A 20018-nucleotide genomic window follows, 5' to 3' on the forward strand; every position below is an offset into this window, starting at 1 on the left:
GCTTGCATTGATTGCTGTTGGAAGAATTGAGTGGGGGGCACTAAACATTTGTGTTTCCAGTTGTGCAGCAATAGCTTTTTTTCAGTTGTAAAATCTGCAGGACATATTGTACATTTATACGGTTTTTTTGCATGCATATTTAGATGAATAAGCAAAAGTTTTTTAGTTTTGTAGCCCCGAGAGCATTGTTTACAAATGTAAGGTTTCGCTTTTGGGTGGACGTCATTTATGTGTTCTTCTAAATCTTTTTCAGTTACAAATCCTAGTCGGCAAACTTTGCACCGATGTTTGTCCAATCTATGATTTATTTGATGAGAAAAGTATAAACGTTCATCATTAAAAGTCATATCACACGAAATGCATCTATATATCATTTTCCTTCTTGGAAAATCTGTAAAAACGTAAAACAACTGCATTAAAATTACAAATAAAAATTTCAAATAATTATTTCAAAACTAATATAACACTGAACAAGGAAATAGCGAAAATAGAAACAAATTTGTCGTTTAAAGTTATCGAGGTTCACAACAAAAAATAAATGCACCTTACATGAAAAATCAATTTCGTAGGAAAAAATAAAAAAACATTACCAAAATAAGAAAATTTATACATTAAAACTAATACCGTCACATATTTTTACGTTTTTTTTTATACATAAAGTACAAACAGGCTAATAAAAATTTATTTTAAAGTTCTTTAAGAACTGTTATATTCATTTCCCACTATTAAATAATATATATTCTAACTTAACGCTGATCTAACAAAACAGTAAAATAGTGACATAAAATGGATACTTTATACACTAACTTAGTAAAAAACGTAGGACTACTCTTCTCAGATTATTCCTTTTTTCAAAGAAGTTTCTTTTATTATTAGGTGGAGTAATAGTAAGTAAAATAAACTACACAAAACTCATGCTTAAACATTAAGTTTAAACGTTCAAATCAATAATCATTGAAGTTAAGATTAAAATTTAAATATCTAATATATAATCGAGACGGGTTGATAATAATAATAATAATGATAATAATAATAAGCGCAGAGCCCAAACGGTTAGGAGTTGAAAGTTGAAATTTGGTACACAGATAGGGTACGCCACGAAAACACACACTAAAAAGGGATTTTGCGAAATTCCCCCCTGGGGAGAGAGATACAGGATTAAATCTTTTATATACTTTATGGATACGAGCCCAAGCGGTTAGGAGTTGAAAGTTGAAATTTGGTACACAGTTAGAGAACGTTACGAGAAGCACACTAAGAAGGGATTTTTCGAAATTCCTCCCCACGGGGGAGAGGGACGGGATTAAGGCTTAACACTTCCATCAACAATGGAAGTGTTAAGTAACAATGGAAGTGTTAAGTAACAATGGAAGTTTTAAGTAACAATGGAAGTGTCAACAATGGAAGTGTTACGTAACAATGGAATTGTTAAGAGAAAGCGACGAGCGAGACGCAGATGCAGTTTTTTTCGTTTTTGCGGGAAATTGAACATATTTTTAGAACCATCTAAAAATTCTTTCATTAGTCCGGAAACAGGGGAACCCAATTCTTGCATTCTGTGAAAACGGGTAAGGTTGACTACAGTATAACGTAATAATTTTAATCTTCGCTATCGTTACTTTTGCCCGAGCAACGCCGGGCCCACCTGCTAGTTGTTTTAATATTCGAACTAGAACACCGAGTTTAACTGCATTCGTTCAATGTGAATAAAAGCAGTAAGCAGAAAAACATGCTTAATTAATTGTTTTATCACGATGCTAATTGATTATAAATATGTACAACTTGTACACTGTTATTTTATTTACATTTTGCCTAATCTGCTCTACTTTATATCCTATCATTAGAAAAATATTAATTAAGAAGAGAAGTTTATATCATCGAGTAAATCAGATAAGATGAGAAAAATAATGTTTGGAAGTCATTCATCTAATGTTTAGTATTAATTTGATTCTAGAATATAAATTAATGTTGTGTATACCTAAACTTTTTTAATTTACGACGTACCAAGTTGAAGATTCCTTCTACACAAGTGTTACTTCATCTACGGTTTAAATAACCATAAAAGTACTTTAACTGTGTTTATGAAGAATGAGTAAAATCTTAACTTTTTGAAAATAAACTAGTTGTATTTTTAATTTGGTTTTTATAAGAAAAATTAACAACGTTTTAAGATTTTTGAAAAATTATTATTATATTATTAATTTACATAATTAATTTTCTTACCGGTACTGTGTTGAAGTCAACGGGAAAATATAACGAAATTTTTTCATTTGTTAAAATTATTTTAAAAATATTTTTATATTACATATTAATTGATTGAGAAGATTCTTTAATTGTTTGTATACTACAAAATATTTAGTTTTTGAACAGGAAAATTTTGCTTTATTTCTGTCTCACATTGTTTTTTATTAATCATATACTAATATCCATGTTTTCAGTTATTCTGTAGAAGAGCGTTTTGCATAAACAAAGGCCTATTGTTAAGCTTCGTTGAAAAATTTAAATGGCTTTTTATTATATTTTCCTTTTTTATTTATTTTAAATTATTTTTAAGTAGAATTCATAGACAACAGTCGCATTAAATCACTGACAATGATATTTCTGTACATGTCATAGAATATTTTGTGATGGGGTGATTCTGTAGGATAATTTTTCAAGAAGGATCTACTTTCTCAGAAATTTTTATATGATTTATTTTTGAGGAAAATGAAAACGCATTTCTCAGAAATTAATATGCTGGATTGATCCAGATACTTTGAATTATTGTAAGCTTTATGTATATAAATGGTAGTCAATTTATTTAATATGTTTCCAAAGATGAATTTCAGAAATGATACTTCAATAGTTTTAAGGTTAAAAATAAGCTTTCGTACATTGTCGTTGTAACTTGGGAATAGTAACTAAAATCTGCAATAATTTATATAAATTTAGAAATTAGTCTGTGTTTTGAGCATCAGATCAAATTCCGCGATAAGTATTTTCGAAGATTTTTTTTATGTTGAAGTAAAATATATAAACGCAAGTGCTTACTATTTTGCAAGCAGCTGTCTGAAGAAGTATTCTGCAAATCCTTGTTGCACGGTCGAACAAAATTAACTCACGCTCCACGTAGAAACGATGCACGCTTTTCTGTCATGCACGATATCTCCAGCAAGAAACAGCGCTTTACAAACCCAACTTATTGTGGGGTTCGGAAGCCGTAAAGATTTATTACGTACTTTTTTGGGTAGAGTCCTGCCACCAGGTGTGTTTTATCGGACACACCGCCATTTCATATGAAATGGATGATTTACGCGCGAGGGTAAGAGTCACTCCGAAGTCCAGGAATGAGCCTCTCGGGAGAAAAAATGCAGCGTCAGATATAGCTAATTTAAGGATATTTATTAACATAAACGAATGTTTAGAACAGAATTATAGAAGCCGATTTTGGAAATTTGCCTATTTTTATCTATACAACGAGGGGGTGCCTAACGGGAGTATTCGAACTTACGCGACTCACAACATACCAGGTAAACAAGGTGTCTTCTCTTGTGACGTAGACCTGACGGCCGAGACTGCAGAGGTTTCTGGTGTTCGCTGCATTTCGTCTTCTGCTTGCTCGTTTTTGAGTCGTTTTCTCTTGAACCACTGTTGCTCTGGTGCTCGTCTGGTTACACTCCTTGAATCTCTGTCTGTCTGATTGTGACTGCGATTCCAACTCGTCCTGCTACAACTCTTTCTGTGACAGCGTCTGCAACTGAACTGCCTTTCTCTGACTGGATCTGTGTCCAACTGCTGACTATCTCACTGTCTATTTCTCTCTGGTTTTCTCTGATGGAGCTCTCTTTTAAAACCCTTCCAGCATGAGAAAGTTCATCATCGGGTGATGATTCATTGGCAGTGTCATCATTGTCGCTGAGGCAGTGTTTTCGTATTTGGTGATGACATCGAGCTTTTGTAGAGTCATCTCTGAGTTTATATGACTGATCTTTCCTCTTAGTCATTGTTTGTTTATTAATTGCTTTTTCTGAGTTCTTCATTTAATATGTAAACATTGCCGAAAACAAGGGAATGCAATGTTCCCTATTTCTATATATATCTCTTATAATTTTTGATTATTTGCTTGCTCCTTCCTCTTTTCTTTGGCATGTTGTGAGATTTATGATAGTTGGATAATAAACCGTTTTATTCTAATTAATTTAAGTTGATATTAAAATTTGGAAAAGGAATCCCTAAATTGGTAACATTGGCGAATTTCCTCTTACAACTTAGGTTGTTATTCAAGATACAATTAAGGTTCACGCGAATACATAATTAAAAAAAAAAGATATAAAGTAAATAAACAAAAATTATTACAAATAACAGTTTACAAATATATATATAGATATTTTTGGAAAGAAAAAGTGGTGGACTTCACATTATACATGATAAGAGGAGCAACAACTCCTTTTTTAATCTCATTACAAAAGCAATAATCAGGGCAATAGACATGAAACACATTGATTACAACTAAAAGCTGTTGTGAAAACTAAAAGCAAAAACTAAACAAACACACACGTGTGTGTGTGTGTGTTTTTTTTTTGCTTCAGAATGATTCATATCTTAACAAGTAAAAACAAAAACGAATTTTCTTATTTAATAATAGATATACAGTAAATATAAATACAACGTTTTCACGAACATAAAACCTTTGCTTCCGTTTTTCTTCTGTCGTTTTACACCATCAGCAGTCAATGAAAATTAAAAAGATACAAAGACAACTATATTTTTACAATAAAAAATGCAAAATATAGTAAATAAAAATTATTATTTAGCTTTTAATGAAAAGAATGCATTAATTGCATCACGGTTCATCATCACATAATAGCATAAACAACAATAAAGGTGATGTAATATGTTAATTAATGGAAATATAATTAAAGTAAAATGTGATATATGTCACAAGAGTCACTGACAACTCATTTTTTGTGCAATGCTATAATTAACATACATTTTAACATTCAAAAAGTCCAGCAACAATTAGCTTAACTTTCTCAGCTATTATAAAAGTTAATTTTAAAATAAAATCTTACAGTATTAATCAAAATAAAGAAATTTGTGTGTGCAGCCATCTGTTACGAAATTTTATTATAAAAACTTTATTTATTATTAAGTCTTATAAGACGACAAAAGCTTAATTTTTGCTGATAGTGATGACTTTTACAAATAAATTGTAAATGTTAATAACGAGTAACACCTTTATTAAATTTTTTTCCTTTATATATAACCCACTATCTCCCCATTCACTTGATCTTTAACCACCAAAATTTAATAAAAACAATATCCCATATACACAATTTATCATTCAAACTTTCTATTCCTAATCTTTAGTCCATCCTGAGATTTTAAATGTAATACACACGTTTTACTTTCCTCAGACTATTAAACCAAATCAATTATAATCAGCACCTGAAACAAACTATAAAGCAATAAAACTGTATAGAAGATAACGGATGTTATATTTATTAGTTTATGTTTAGTAATAAGCATTAATCGTGTTTCAGAATTAAATATATTCTATACGGAAGTAAAATTTGTATTCACATATCGACTATTTTATTTCCATAGTTATAAAACAAAAATGAATATTATAATCGTACAACAGTATGGAATAATATAAATCTATTTAAACTTACATAACAGAAATTCTAAAGAAAATTCCTAATAAATAAATATAAAATCAACGTTGACAAAGATTTATAATGCAGATACATTTGTGAAATCCGAAAATTTTACCGAATTTTCCGATTAATATCCCGCAGATTCCTAAACTCACAATTAAGTTTTCTTTTAAACCCTAAACGAAATTATAACGTAAAAAAAGGAAAAATTCTAATCTCCCCTTTCGTTCGAAGTAAACATCTGTTTATTTCGAAACTAATCCCACATTCCAACTCCCAAAGTTGATAGTTAACATGGTTTCGGGAACAACTTTGACCCATCCGAATACCTTTTTACCTCACAACAACTGGTCACACAACCATTCTCCCTCGCCGAACTTATAAAAACCCCTTTCTTCCCATTCTCGGAAGAGTCGTTCAAGACTCTTCCGTTCAAAAATTTAAAAATAGTGTCTTTTTTTTTGCAATTGTGTGAAACTTTCCTCAATCTAATTTGGATAATTTTTCCTTGCTATGATAACGGAGTAAAGAGATATGGCACCGACTACTGTAAGCTCTTTCTCGGCCGCTCCGCGCTTTAGGGACGCGAACTAAACGCTGTACTACTCGCAATTAGACTTAATAAATTGTTGTTTCTTGTTAAATTTTGCCTCCTCGTTTACTTGTATATCGCCTGTCTCCCCGGCGGTTCACACATTCATATCATCAAGCAGTTATAAGCAAGCCGCAGCACTTTACTAAGCAACCACTTAACATCATGCATTACACAAATTATTAGGTTAAATGGCATATAATTGCGTTTATTGCACTTTTTCTCCTTTATTAAATATCTCTGCACTTTTCGGCAATATATTTTATGCACGTTGGAAACACCAACAGCTTAACGAAAAACAGAAAAAATGGCTAACAATTTACGGAAAATTTCTGCATTTACTATTTGTCGTACAGTTGACAACGTTAACAATGCAGAAATTTAAAACAAATGATGATCCATTGTTTTGTAGTCCGGCCGAAAAATAGCAGGAAGCGGTTTGAATAATCCTTTCGTTTTAAGCATGGTTTATCTTGCAGGCAGTGCCACGCTGATAATGCTTCGTACTGGAACAAAATATATATTATCTCTCGATTTAAGAATTTCAGAGTATGTAAAAGAAAAGGAAAGAATGCAAAGATGGCAGACAGGCACGATTTTTCTGTCTGGCTGTACGTTCATATATATTTTAATATGTTCAGTCGTTTCTTCATTTTACATATTTAAGGAAGTAGAACAGGATACAACTTGGAAACGGGTTCTCCTCTGTTCCGTTTGTGTTCATTACGTAATAATTTTGCAATTAGGCTTATTAAGGTGGCTCATTACTGTAATTGTATTAGTAAGCATAATGATGTACGAAAGATTCAATGCAATATCGCGGCAGTTGTAATTGGCTGTAAGACATAATGCAAAATATGAAATTAACGATATAATGCGAAAACAATTGGAAATCTGCGAATTTATTGATAAAATGAACAATATATGGGGTAATTTTTACTTTGTTATTTACTAAATGGCCGTTTATATCGTATCGATCTCTTTCTATAACACAATATTTACTACGTCAGCTACATACGTACGAATATTTTTTGTACTTTGCTCAACTCTATGCATGTGTTTGGTAGTATCGATTTCGTTTGTGGTTTCTCGTATCTTCACTTCGGTAAGTTCGAAACAATTTAACTTTGAAATATTAATTATAGTTAAGTGTAAAGTAAAGAATTGTCTGTGTAATTACAGCAGTGTAAATCGATTATTATACTAATATTAAATTGAAATTTACAAACAACAGGCTTATGATTCATTTCAAGAAATTTAAAAATTTAATTTGTTTTCTCTTCCATTGGAAGTCAATGTCAAGGTAAGTTAAAATTGCAAATTGTGAGATTAAGATAGGTGAATTTTTCATATTTATAATTATTTACAGGCGTTGAATTTTATGAAAAAATTTCGAGAAAATGAAATTGGAATCAGTTGTGGAGGATTTGTAATTGTGAATATGTGCGTAATTAAAGTTAAGTTATTACAAAAAATATGTCTTAAAAATTGTTTATTCACTACATGGTGTGTTACTAGTCAGCGATATGCGTTGTTGTTGATCAACACAGTAATTGCAGCATTCTAACAATGTCAATGTTGGAGACGAACAGTGTTCATAAAAAATAAGGTCCCTCCAACAGCAAACTGTGTAAAATAGGCGCTTAGAAACTAAAAAACGTGTGATCACCTAGCTCCTTTCAAATTTTTCACTACATGTTCATTGGATCTAATTCCATTCCATTCTTGGCATTTGGGATAGCATATTGTAAAGACAGGTGTATCATCACAACATAGATACCTTCAAACCAACATTTGTAGAAAGACAGAAGTTAATAAAGAAACATTCCATTCTTAGATTTGAAATGATAGAAAGTAATAGTGGTTAAAACCATTACTTCCTATCATCTCACGTGAAACATGCTTTCAGGAGACAAATAAAAATATGCTTGACTAAATTAATGTATTCCTAAAAAGTTATTGTGGGTTAGTATTAGTTATATTTTAAAACTTTTTTCCTTCGTAAATATTCTTTAATGTTGCCCCATTAATATGCACTAAAATTTCGTAAGCACTTTTCGCTGCAAAATGCCAGGAATTAATTGACTTAAACTGTGAATACCTGAAATCTCATCACGGTAAATTGATATGACATCATATATATTTTTTTAATGTTTTTGAATAGTATCAAATCTGTTAAAATTTTATTACGTTTTCACACAAAAACAGATTTATTTGATTACTACATATTATATTGTACACTTTGATTAATAACTCTTTAATAAAGTAACTAAAAAAAGTTTTATTTTCTGTGTATTTTAATGAAGTGTTTTACCGCCTTAGCAGTATACTCATCCGACCCAGAAATAAAACCGCTATTCCCTCTAGCCAGAATTATTCACACCACGTTCAGCACACAACACCTCAGATGACTAGAGGCCTTATACATTTGCCTTAACACCCTCAGGAATAAGCACTGCATTAACTTCAAACAAGAAATGAAGATATCAACAGCATGGGAAGCCTTCCTCAATAAATCTCTAAAGTAACAACATACGGTAATGCGCAAGTCTACAATGACGCCATCGGTAACACGTGACAACGTTCCAGAAAGATTTTCCAAATAACGGTTAATTTTAGACTGGAAATTCGAATTCATATAGCGAATTCCGTAGCTCCTGAAGAAGAACCAAATTAGGTTCGAAAACGTTTGCAAAGTCCTTCGTATTGGAGAGGAAAAAACCAGATACAGGCAGTAAAGTGAGGTAATTTATTTTTTTAAATCTTTATTGTGATTCATGTCTATGATGTCTTGGGCATTTTGGAGTATATTACATGTTGCATCATATGGTAAACCGTTATTGAGAGCAGACTTTTGATGTCAATGCCTGCGAATAAGTGGGATGTATTTAACATGTTAATATGTTTGAAGGTGAATATTTATATGTGAAGTACAGAAATATTTTCTGTACATAGAACACTTGATCAAATTTTTACTGGAGTGTCGTTTCAAATGTTGTCAAACTCTAATATATATGACTAAATGTAGCAAGGATCCTGGCTATCACAAATTCTGTTTTGGCAAAAGAAACTTGTGTTTTGCAGCCAACCTGTCTTTTACGGACAATTTTATTGAATGCTTGGAAGTTGGCTTCACCCCACTCCTGACACCAAATTGTGAGAATACAGGCAAGGGTACAGAGCCCTCTAGTCATCGAGTTGGTAAAACTCGCTCACTTTGTCACTGGATAGCTTTTAGGAGGGCAAATGTCAAGTAGAAAGCGTGCTGGTAAATTGATAGGTGTCCAGGTTCCTGAATAGAAAGGAAACAGGTTTTTAACATATAACAAAATAAAGGTTCAACGAATTCTTATCCTTAAGATATATGAGAAGGTTTATGGCTAAGTACATTCAGTTATAAAAGGCTATATGTGACTAAATGTGGTTAAACTATGATTACAAAAGAAATTCTTTACAACAGGGCTATCTTTAACAACTAAGTATATTTTTCATTCAAAGAGAGAGAAAAACTCAAAACTCTTCGAGTTCTTAAGTAGCATGCAAAATATTAAGTGTGTTGTATACATTCGTGAAACTTTAAGTGATTTTGGGTTTACTAACAATGAGATTGCTTTCTTCTCAATATGTGTCAATGTTAGAAATGACGAATCGTAATCATTCAAAAATTAATTTTGTGAAAAAAGTCGATTATTTTAGTTCACTGCAAACGACCGTAATTATTACTATAAATAATAGTAATAATTACGTAATAATAGTTGAGAGTTAAAAAAACACTCCTTCTATTGACTGGAAAAACTAGAAAACACAAATTTGATTCCAAAAGTATTTTACAAAGCTTTGTATGAAGTTGTAAACTTAATTAAATTATAGATTTTCTATTTCATAATATTGTCACGATAAAGCACAAATTAACTGATGCGAACAAATTGTATAATCGATGTTATTACTGAAAGAAATTTAATTTTAATTCAAATCACAATAAATATTTGCACATGCATTCAAAAGATTGAATCTAGATTGATTCTCGTGCAGCTTCTGCCTTCTACAAAATATACATGGTATACGAACAACATTCATATAAAAGCGACATTCACCAAACGCAGCGAAAATTTACTAATACCGAATTAAAAATTGATTTTATTATATAAAAATTTCAAATCTGCATTTTAAAAATCCTATTCAATAGAAAATTATGTGCCTACTCAAAAGTTAACAGCTGCATTGATTATCGAGCGGAACAAGAGAATTCCAGTTAGAGAAAATCATTGTAGGAAGTACATCTTATGAACATTCAGGAAAACGAAGTTATTCGAAAAGATTCGCTTCTCATAGCATAGTTTTATTTTAGTTTATGAAAATGAGAGTTTCGTCGGTAAGTAAAGTCTATCCCAGTTTAAAATCAAATTCCATAGAACGATACCAAAGAGATTGGAAACCGTTGCTGATCTCCATGATGCTTTGTGGATTAAATTATACAGTAAGACGAATTACTTTGTACGATGTATTGATGATAATTATTGGTATCCTATTTATAATTTATTGCAATTTAACTTATATTATGTTTATAAAAACGCATTATACAACAGTACTTCTTTTGTCATTCTCATTTTTTCAATTTTCTATAATAGTCAATTTTGCATCTGTAATTCATTTTCATGCTCAGAAGAAGAAAATCAGGAAACTTATCCAAAAGCTTCGCAGATTAAAAGTTTTTTATTTGGAAGATGGATTATATCTAAAATATTTACGGATTAAAGTCATTGTTATTTGGGCATGCTTCATTGTCTATGTTATTTTGTCAACTATAACAATAGATAATAATAGATTTATAGCATTGGGATTTAAATTTAATCAAACTATAAATATCATCATATCAATTTTTTATTTCGTATTTACCTATAGATTTATTGTAATGCCTAATGTTTGGTTGTTTCTATTTTTTATAGTAATTTGTGATGAAATAGAACATACTTTAACTTATTTGTTGAATTCCCTTAGAAACGGGCACGTTTGTTTACCACAAATTCAATTAATGCTAAAAATGTATACGTATGTTTTAGAAATTGCTAATGATTTGTCTAATATTTACTCCTTAATGTTATTCGTTTGGAGTGTTTATGTCGGAAGTAATCTTATATTTACATTTTCTGTATTTTTAATTGTTCCACTATCTATGAAATTAAGTTTTTTAAATAGATTTATTTTAACTTCGATGATACCGTTCTTATATTTTGCGAATGTATGCGTATCAGCTTCTAGAGTGACAAATATTGCAAATGAAATAACAAAAGCTTTTTACACGGTTTCTTTATCCAGCAATAATCAGTTAATACGGAATTCTGCGTGCTGTTTATCTCTTTATGCTAAGTGTGTGTAAGATTTGCCTCAATTTACGGCTTGGGAAATGTTTGTTATAGATAAAAAACTGATAGTGACAATTGGAAGTGTCTTTGTAACATACATAATTATACTGAATCAAATGCAATAGAACAAAGTTAAATTTTGTAACCATAAATGAACTAAATATTTAATAATTTATACGAATGTCTGTTCGACTGTAATTATTACTGATGCTATCTATACTAATATAATAAAGAGGTAATATTTGTATGTATGTATGTAAGTTTGGATGCAGCAGGTAATCTCCAAAACTACTTATCCGATTTCAAAAATTTTTTCACCAATATTTAGAATGGAACTTCAGGATGGACATAGGCTGTATATTATTCCGTTAAACATGGGGGATGGACAGTTCTTTACGGTAAGCCTTACAGAGAAGGCTTACCGTAAAGAACTCTGCTTCTATTTATACTATTTTAGATGCGGTTTTTTGCGTTTTTGATTGCGTTTTAATAGAGTACGTCAACAGAATGTACACAAAGAAGGGATTTTTCGATATTCCCCCAGGGGGGAGAGGGACAGGATTAAGGCTTACTGTGAAGAACTTCACTTCTATTATACAATTTTAGATGAGGGTTTTTGCGCTTTTGATTGGGTTTTAATAGGGAACGTCAAGAAAATGTACACTAAAGAAAAATTTTTCGAAAAATTTTTCCCCACGGGGGAAGTGTTATACATTTAATAGATACATTTTGAGCCACAACAAAGCGTGTTGTGGCTCAAATGGCTGACAATTTATGGAAATTTTCTGCATTTAGTATTTGTCCTACAGTTAACAACGTTAACAATACAGAGATTTGGAACAGACGACGATCCATTGTTTTGTAGTCTGGCCGAAAAAATAGCAGGAAGCGGTTTAAACAATCCTTTCCTTTTCAGTATGGTTTATCTTGCAGGCAGTGCCACGCTGATAATCCTTCGTACCGGCACAAAATATAAATTAGCTTCCTACTTAAGCATTTCACAGTATGCCGGAGAAAATGAAAAAATGCAAAAATGGCAGACAGGCACGATTTTGTTTTCTGGCGCTACGTACATTTATACATTAATCGGTTCAGTCGTTTTTTCATTTTACACATTTAAGGCAGTAGAACAGGAGACAACTTGGATATGAGCTCTTTTCTGTTCCGTTTGTATTTATTACATAATGATTTTGCAAATAGGCCTACTAATGTGGAGTTGTACTGCAGTTGTAGTATCAAGCATAATGATGTACGAAAGATTCAATGCCACATCGCGGCAGTTGTATTTGGCTGTAAAACAAAATGCAAAATATGAAATTAACGAAATAATGCGAAAACACTTGTAAATCTGCGAATTTATTGATGAAATGAACGCTATATGGGGTAATTTTTACTTTGTTATCTACGGAATTGCCGTTTATATCGTATCGTTCTGTTTTTACAACACAATATTCACTACGTCAGCTACATACGTACGAATATTTCTTGTACTTTGCTTTATTTTGCGTGTGTTTGGTGGTATCGATTTCGTTTGTGGTTTCTCGTATCTTCACTTCGGTAAGTTCGAAACAATATAAATTTGAAATATTAATTTTTGTTAAGTGTAAAGTAAGTAATTGTCCATGTAATTACATGGACAATTACTATGGTCCTAATTAGTACGACCGTTAATTAGGTCCTAATTATGGTCCCGTTTGTAACCTGTATTTGTTTCCAAGACACCACGAGACACAGTCAGGATTTAGAATGAAAAGAACAAAATTTCAATAAATGAAAAAACACTCGTGTAAAGCTCAATGATACAGATAGCAGCTGTAGTTAATTCCTAGGGGCTAGCCATGAGGTTCAAAGCAATTAATTATATGAAATGTGGATGCTACAATTAGTAGACAAAGTGTTGTCACATTGGACAAATTCTAGCTCTATAGCCAGGTTATTCTATGAAACAACAAATATATAAACACAGAGGCAGACGAGACGCTTCAATAAGGAGGTTAACTCCGCTTGTAGAGACTGTTTGTTTTGAGAAAGACAGGAGGCAAAGCATTTCTTCTAAATGAAGATTAAATGATTCTACAAAATATTGTTATATATATATATATATAAACACAATATACTTAATAGATATAATGCTGGTTGTTAGTAAAAGAAAAAGANTTTACAAATAAATTGTAAATGTTAATAACGAGTAACACCTTTATTAAATTTTTTTCCTTTATATATAACCCACTATCTCCCCATTCACTTGATCTTTAACCACCAAAATTTAATAAAAACAATATCCCATATACACAATTTATCATTCAAACTTTCTATTCCTAATCTTTAGTCCATCCTGAGATTTTAAATGTAATACACACGTTTTACTTTCCTCAGACTATTAAACCAAATCAATTATAATCAGCACCTGAAACAAACTATAAAGCAATAAAACTGTATAGAAGATAACGGATGTTATATTTATTAGTTTATGTTTAGTAATAAGCATTAATCGTGTTTCAGAATTAAATATATTCTATACGGAAGTAAAATTTGTATTCACATATCGACTATTTTATTTCCATAGTTATAAAACAAAAATGAATATTATAATCGTACAACAGTATGGAATAATATAAATCTATTTAAACTTACATAACAGAAATTCTAAAGAAAATTCCTAATAAATGAATATAAAATCAACGTTGACAAAGATTTATAATGCAGATACATTTGTGAAATCCGAAAATTTTACCGAATTTTCCGATTAATATCCCGCAGATTCCTAAACTCACAATTAAGTTTTCTTTTAAACCCTAAACGAAATTATAACGTAAAAAAAGGAAAAATTCTAATCTCCCCTTTCGTTCGAAGTAAACATCTGTTTATTTCGAAACTAATCCCACATTCCAACTCCCAAAGTTGATAGTTAACATGGTTTCGGGAACAACTTTGACCCATCCGAATACCTTTTTACCTCACAACAACTGGTCACACAACCATTCTCCCTCGCCGAACTTATAAAAACCCCTTTCTTCCCATTCTCGGAAGAGTCGTTCAAGACCCGGCGCAAGGTGAAGAAAAAATTTAAAAATAGTGTCTTTTTTTTTGCAATTGTGTGAAACTTTCCTCAATCTAATTTGGATAATTTTTCCTTGCTATGATAACGGAGTAAAGAGATATGGCACCGACTACTGTAAGCTCTTTCTCGGCCGCTCCGCGCTTTAGGGACGCGAACTAAACGCTGTACTACTCGCAATTAGACTTAATAAATTGTTGTTTCTTGTTAAATTTTGCATCCTCGTTTACTTGTATATCGCCTGTCTCCCCGGCGGTTCACACATTCATATCATCAAGCAGTTATAAGCAAGCCGCAGCACTTTACTAAGCAACCACTTAACATCAAGCATTACACAAATTATTAGGTTAAATGGCATATAATTGCGTTTATTGCACTTTTTCTCCTTTATTAAATATCTCTGCACTTTTCGGCAATATATTTTATGCACGTTGGAAACACCAACAGCTTAACGAAAAACAGAAAAAATGGCTAACAATTTACGGAAAATTTCTGCATTTACTATTTGTCGTACAGTTGACAACGTTAACAATGCAGAAATTTAAAACAAATGATGATCCATTGTTTTGTAGTCCGGCCGAAAAATAGCAGGAAGCGGTTTGAATAATCCTTTCGTTTTAAGCATGGTTTATCTTGCAGGCAGTGCCACGCTGATAATGCTTCGTACTGGAACAAAATATATATTATCTCTCGATTTAAGAATTTCAGAGTATGTAAAAGAAAAGGAAAGAATGCAAAGATGGCAGACAGGCACGATTTTTCTGTCTGGCTGTACGTTCATATATATTTTAATATGTTCAGTCGTTTCTTCATTTTACATATTTAAGGAAGTAGAACAGGATACAACTTGGAAACGGGTTCTCCTCTGTTCCGTTTGTGTTCATTACGTAATAATTTTGCAATTAGGCTTATTAAGGTGGCTCATTACTGTAATTGTATTAGTAAGCATAATGATGTACGAAAGATTCAATGCAATATCGCGGCAGTTGTAATTGGCTGTAAGACATAATGCAAAATATGAAATTAACGATATAATGCGAAAACAATTGGAAATCTGCGAATTTATTGATAAAATGAACAATATATGGGGTAATTTTTACTTTGTTATTTACTAAATGGCCGTTTATATCGTATCGATCTCTTTCTATAACACAATATTTACTACGTCAGCTACATACGTACGAATATTTTTTGTACTTTGCTCAACTCTATGCATGTGTTTGGTAGTATCGATTTCGTTTGTGGTTTCTCGTATCTTCACTTCGGTAAGTTCGAAACAATTTAACTTTGAAATATTAATTATAGTTAAGTGTAAAGTAAAGAATTGTCTGTGTAATTACAGCAGTGTAAATCGATTATTATACTAATATTAAATTGAAATTTACAAACAACAGGCTTATGATTCATTTCAAGAAATTTAAAAATTTAATTTGTTTTCTCTTCCATTGGAAGTCAATGTCAAGGTAAGTTAAAATTGCAAATTGTGAGATTAAGATAGGTGAATTTTTCATATTTATAATTATTTACAGGCGTTGAATTTTATGAAAAAATTTCGAGAAAATGAAATTGGAATCAGTTGTGGAGGATTTGTAATTGTGAATATGTGCGTAATTAAAGTTAAGTTATTACAAAAAATATGTCTTAAAAATTGTTTATTCACTACATGGTGTGTTACTAGTCAGCGATATGCGTTGTTGTTGATCAACACAGTAATTGCAGCATTCTAACAATGTCAATGTTGGAGACGAACAGTGTTCATAAAAAATAAGGTCCCTCCAACAGCAAACTGTGTAAAATAGGCGCTTAGAAACTAAAAAACGTGTGATCACCTAGCTCCTTTCAAATTTTTCACTACATGTTCATTGGATCTAATTCCATTCCATTCTTGGCATTTGGGATAGCATATTGTAAAGACAGGTGTATCATCACAACATAGATACCTTCAAACCAACATTTGTAGAAAGACAGAAGTTAATAAAGAAACATTCCATTCTTAGATTTGAAATGATAGAAAGTAATAGTGGTTAAAACCATTACTTCCTATCATCTCACGTGAAACATGCTTTCAGGAGACAAATAAAAATATGCTTGACTAAATTAATGTATTCCTAAAAAGTTATTGTGGGTTAGTATTAGTTATATTTTAAAACTTTTTTCCTTCGTAAATATTCTTTAATGTTGCCCCATTAATATGCACTAAAATTTCGTAAGCACTTTTCGCTGCAAAATGCCAGGAATTAATTGACTTAAACTGTGAATACCTGAAATCTCTTCACGGTAAATTGATATGACATCATATATATTTTTTTAATGTTTTTGAATAGTATCAAATCTGTTAAAATTTTATTACGTTTTCACACAAAAACAGATTTATTTGATTACTACATATTATATTGTACACTTTGATTAATAACTCTTTAATAAAGTAACTAAAAAAAGTTTTATTTTCTGTGTATTTTAATGAAGTGTTTTACCGCCTTAGCAGTATACTCATCCGACCCAGAAATAAAACCGCTATTCCCTCTAGCCAGAATTATTCACACCACGTTCAGCACACAACACCTCAGATGACTAGAGGCCTTATACATTTGCCTTAACACCCTCAGGAATAAGCACTGCATTAACTTCAAACAAGAAATGAAGATATCAACAGCATGGGAAGCCTTCCTCAATAAATCTCTAAAGTAACAACATACGGTAATGCGCAAGTCTACAATGACGCCATCGGTAACACGTGACAACGTTCCAGAAAGATTTTCCAAATAACGGTTAATTTTAGACTGGAAATTCGAATTCATATAGCGAATTCCGTAGCTCCTGAAGAAGAACCAAATTAGGTTCGAAAACGTTTGCAAAGTCCTTCGTATTGGAGAGGAAAAAACCAGATACAGGCAGTAAAGTGAGGTAATTTATTTTTTTAAATCTTTATTGTGATTCATGTCTATGATGTCTTGGGCATTTTGGAGTATATTACATGTTGCATCATATGGTAAACCGTTATTGAGAGCAGACTTTTGATGTCAATGCCTGCGAATAAGTGGGATGTATTTAACATGTTAATATGTTTGAAGGTGAATATTTATATGTGAAGTACAGAAATATTTTCTGTACATAGAACACTTGATCAAATTTTTACTGGAGTGTCGTTTCAAATGTTGTCAAACTCTAATATATATGACTAAATGTAGCAAGGATCCTGGCTATCACAAATTCTGTTTTGGCAAAAGAAACTTGTGTTTTGCAGCCAACCTGTCTTTTACGGACAATTTTATTGAATGCTTGGAAGTTGGCTTCACCCCACTCCTGACACCAAATTGTGAGAATACAGGCAAGGGTACAGAGCCCTCTAGTCATCGAGTTGGTAAAACTCGCTCACTTTGTCACTGGATAGCTTTTAGGAGGGCAAATGTCAAGTAGAAAGCGTGCTGGTAAATTGATAGGTGTCCAGGTTCCTGAATAGAAAGGAAACAGGTTTTTAACATATAACAAAATAAAGGTTCAACGAATTCTTATCCTTAAGATATATGAGAAGGTTTATGGCTAAGTACATTCAGTTATAAAAGGCTATATGTGACTAAATGTGGTTAAACTATGATTACAAAAGAAATTCTTTACAACAGGGCTATCTTTAACAACTAAGTATATTTTTCATTCAAAGAGAGAGAAAAACTCAAAACTCTTCGAGTTCTTAAGTAGCATGCAAAATATTAAGTGTGTTGTATACATTCGTGAAACTTTAAGTGATTTTGGGTTTACTAACAATGAGATTGCTTTCTTCTCAATATGTGTCAATGTTAGAAATGACGAATCGTAATCATTCAAAAATTAATTTTGTGAAAAAAGTCGATTATTTTAGTTCACTGCAAACGACCGTAATTATTACTATAAATAATAGTAATAATTACGTAATAATAGTTGAGAGTTAAAAAAACACTCCTTCTATTGACTGGAAAAACTAGAAAACACAAATTTGATTCCAAAAGTATTTTACAAAGCTTTGTATGAAGTTGTAAACTTAATTAAATTATAGATTTTCTATTTCATAATATTTTCACAATAAAGCACAAATTAACTGATGCGAACAAATTGTATAATCGATGTTATTACTGAAAGAAATTTAATTTTAATTCAAATCACAATAAATATTTGCACATGCATTCAAAAGATTGAATCTAGATTGATTCTCGTGCAGCTTCTGCCTTCTACAAAATATACAAACAAAATTCATATAAAAGCGACATTCACCAAATGCAGCGCAAATTTACTAATACCGAATTAAAAATTGATTTCATTATATAAAAATTTCTAATCTGCATTTTAAAAATCCTATTCAATAGAAAATTGCGTGCCTACTCAAAAATTAACAGCTGCATTGATTATTGAGCGGAACAAGAGAATTCCAGTTAGAGAAAATCTTTATAGGAAGTACATCGTATGAACATTCAGGAAGACGAAGTTATTCGAAAAGATTCGCTTCTCATAGCATAGTTTTATTTTAGTTTATGAAAATGAGAGTTTCGTCGGTAAGTAAAGTCTATCCCAGTTTAAAATCAAATCACAAAGAACGATACCAAAGAAATTGGAAACCGTTGCTGATCTCCATGATGTTTTGTGGATTAAATTATACAGTAAAACGAATTACTTTGTACGATGTATTCACGATTATTATTAGTATCCTATTTATCATTTATTTCAATTTAACTTATATTCTGTTTATAAAAACGCATTATACAACAGTACTTCTTTTGTCATTCTCATTTTTTCAATTTTCTATAATAGTCAATTTTGCATCTGTAATTCATTTTCATGCTCAGAAGAAGAAAATCAGGAAACTTATCCAAAAGCTTCGCAGATTGAAAGTTTTTCATTTGGAAGATGGATTATATCAAAAATACTTATGGATTAAAGTCATTGTTATTTGGGCATGCTTCATTGTCTATATTATTTTGCCAACTATAACAATAGATACTACTAGATTTATAGCATTGGAATTTAAATTTAATCAAACTATAGAAATCATCATATCAATTTTTTATTTCGTATTTACCTATAGATTTATTGTAATGCCTAATGTTTGGTTGTTTCTATTTTTTATAGTAATTTGTGATGAAATAGAACATACTTTAACTTATTTGTTGAATTCCCTTAGAAACGGGCACGTTTGTTTATCATAAATTCAATCAATGCTAAAAATGTATATGTATATTTTAGAAATTGCTAATAATTTGTCTAATATTTACTCCTTAATGTTATTCGTTTGGAGTGTTTATGTCGGAAGTAATCTTATATTTACATTTTCTGTATTTTTAATTGTTCCACTATCTATGAAATTAAGTTTTTTAAATAGATTTATTTTAACTTCGATG

This window comes from Centruroides sculpturatus, unplaced genomic scaffold, assembly GCF_000671375.1.
Source record: "Centruroides sculpturatus isolate CEXI.00-Female unplaced genomic scaffold, Cexi_2.0 scaffold2046, whole genome shotgun sequence".
Lineage (NCBI taxonomy): Eukaryota > Metazoa > Arthropoda > Arachnida > Scorpiones > Buthidae > Centruroides > Centruroides sculpturatus.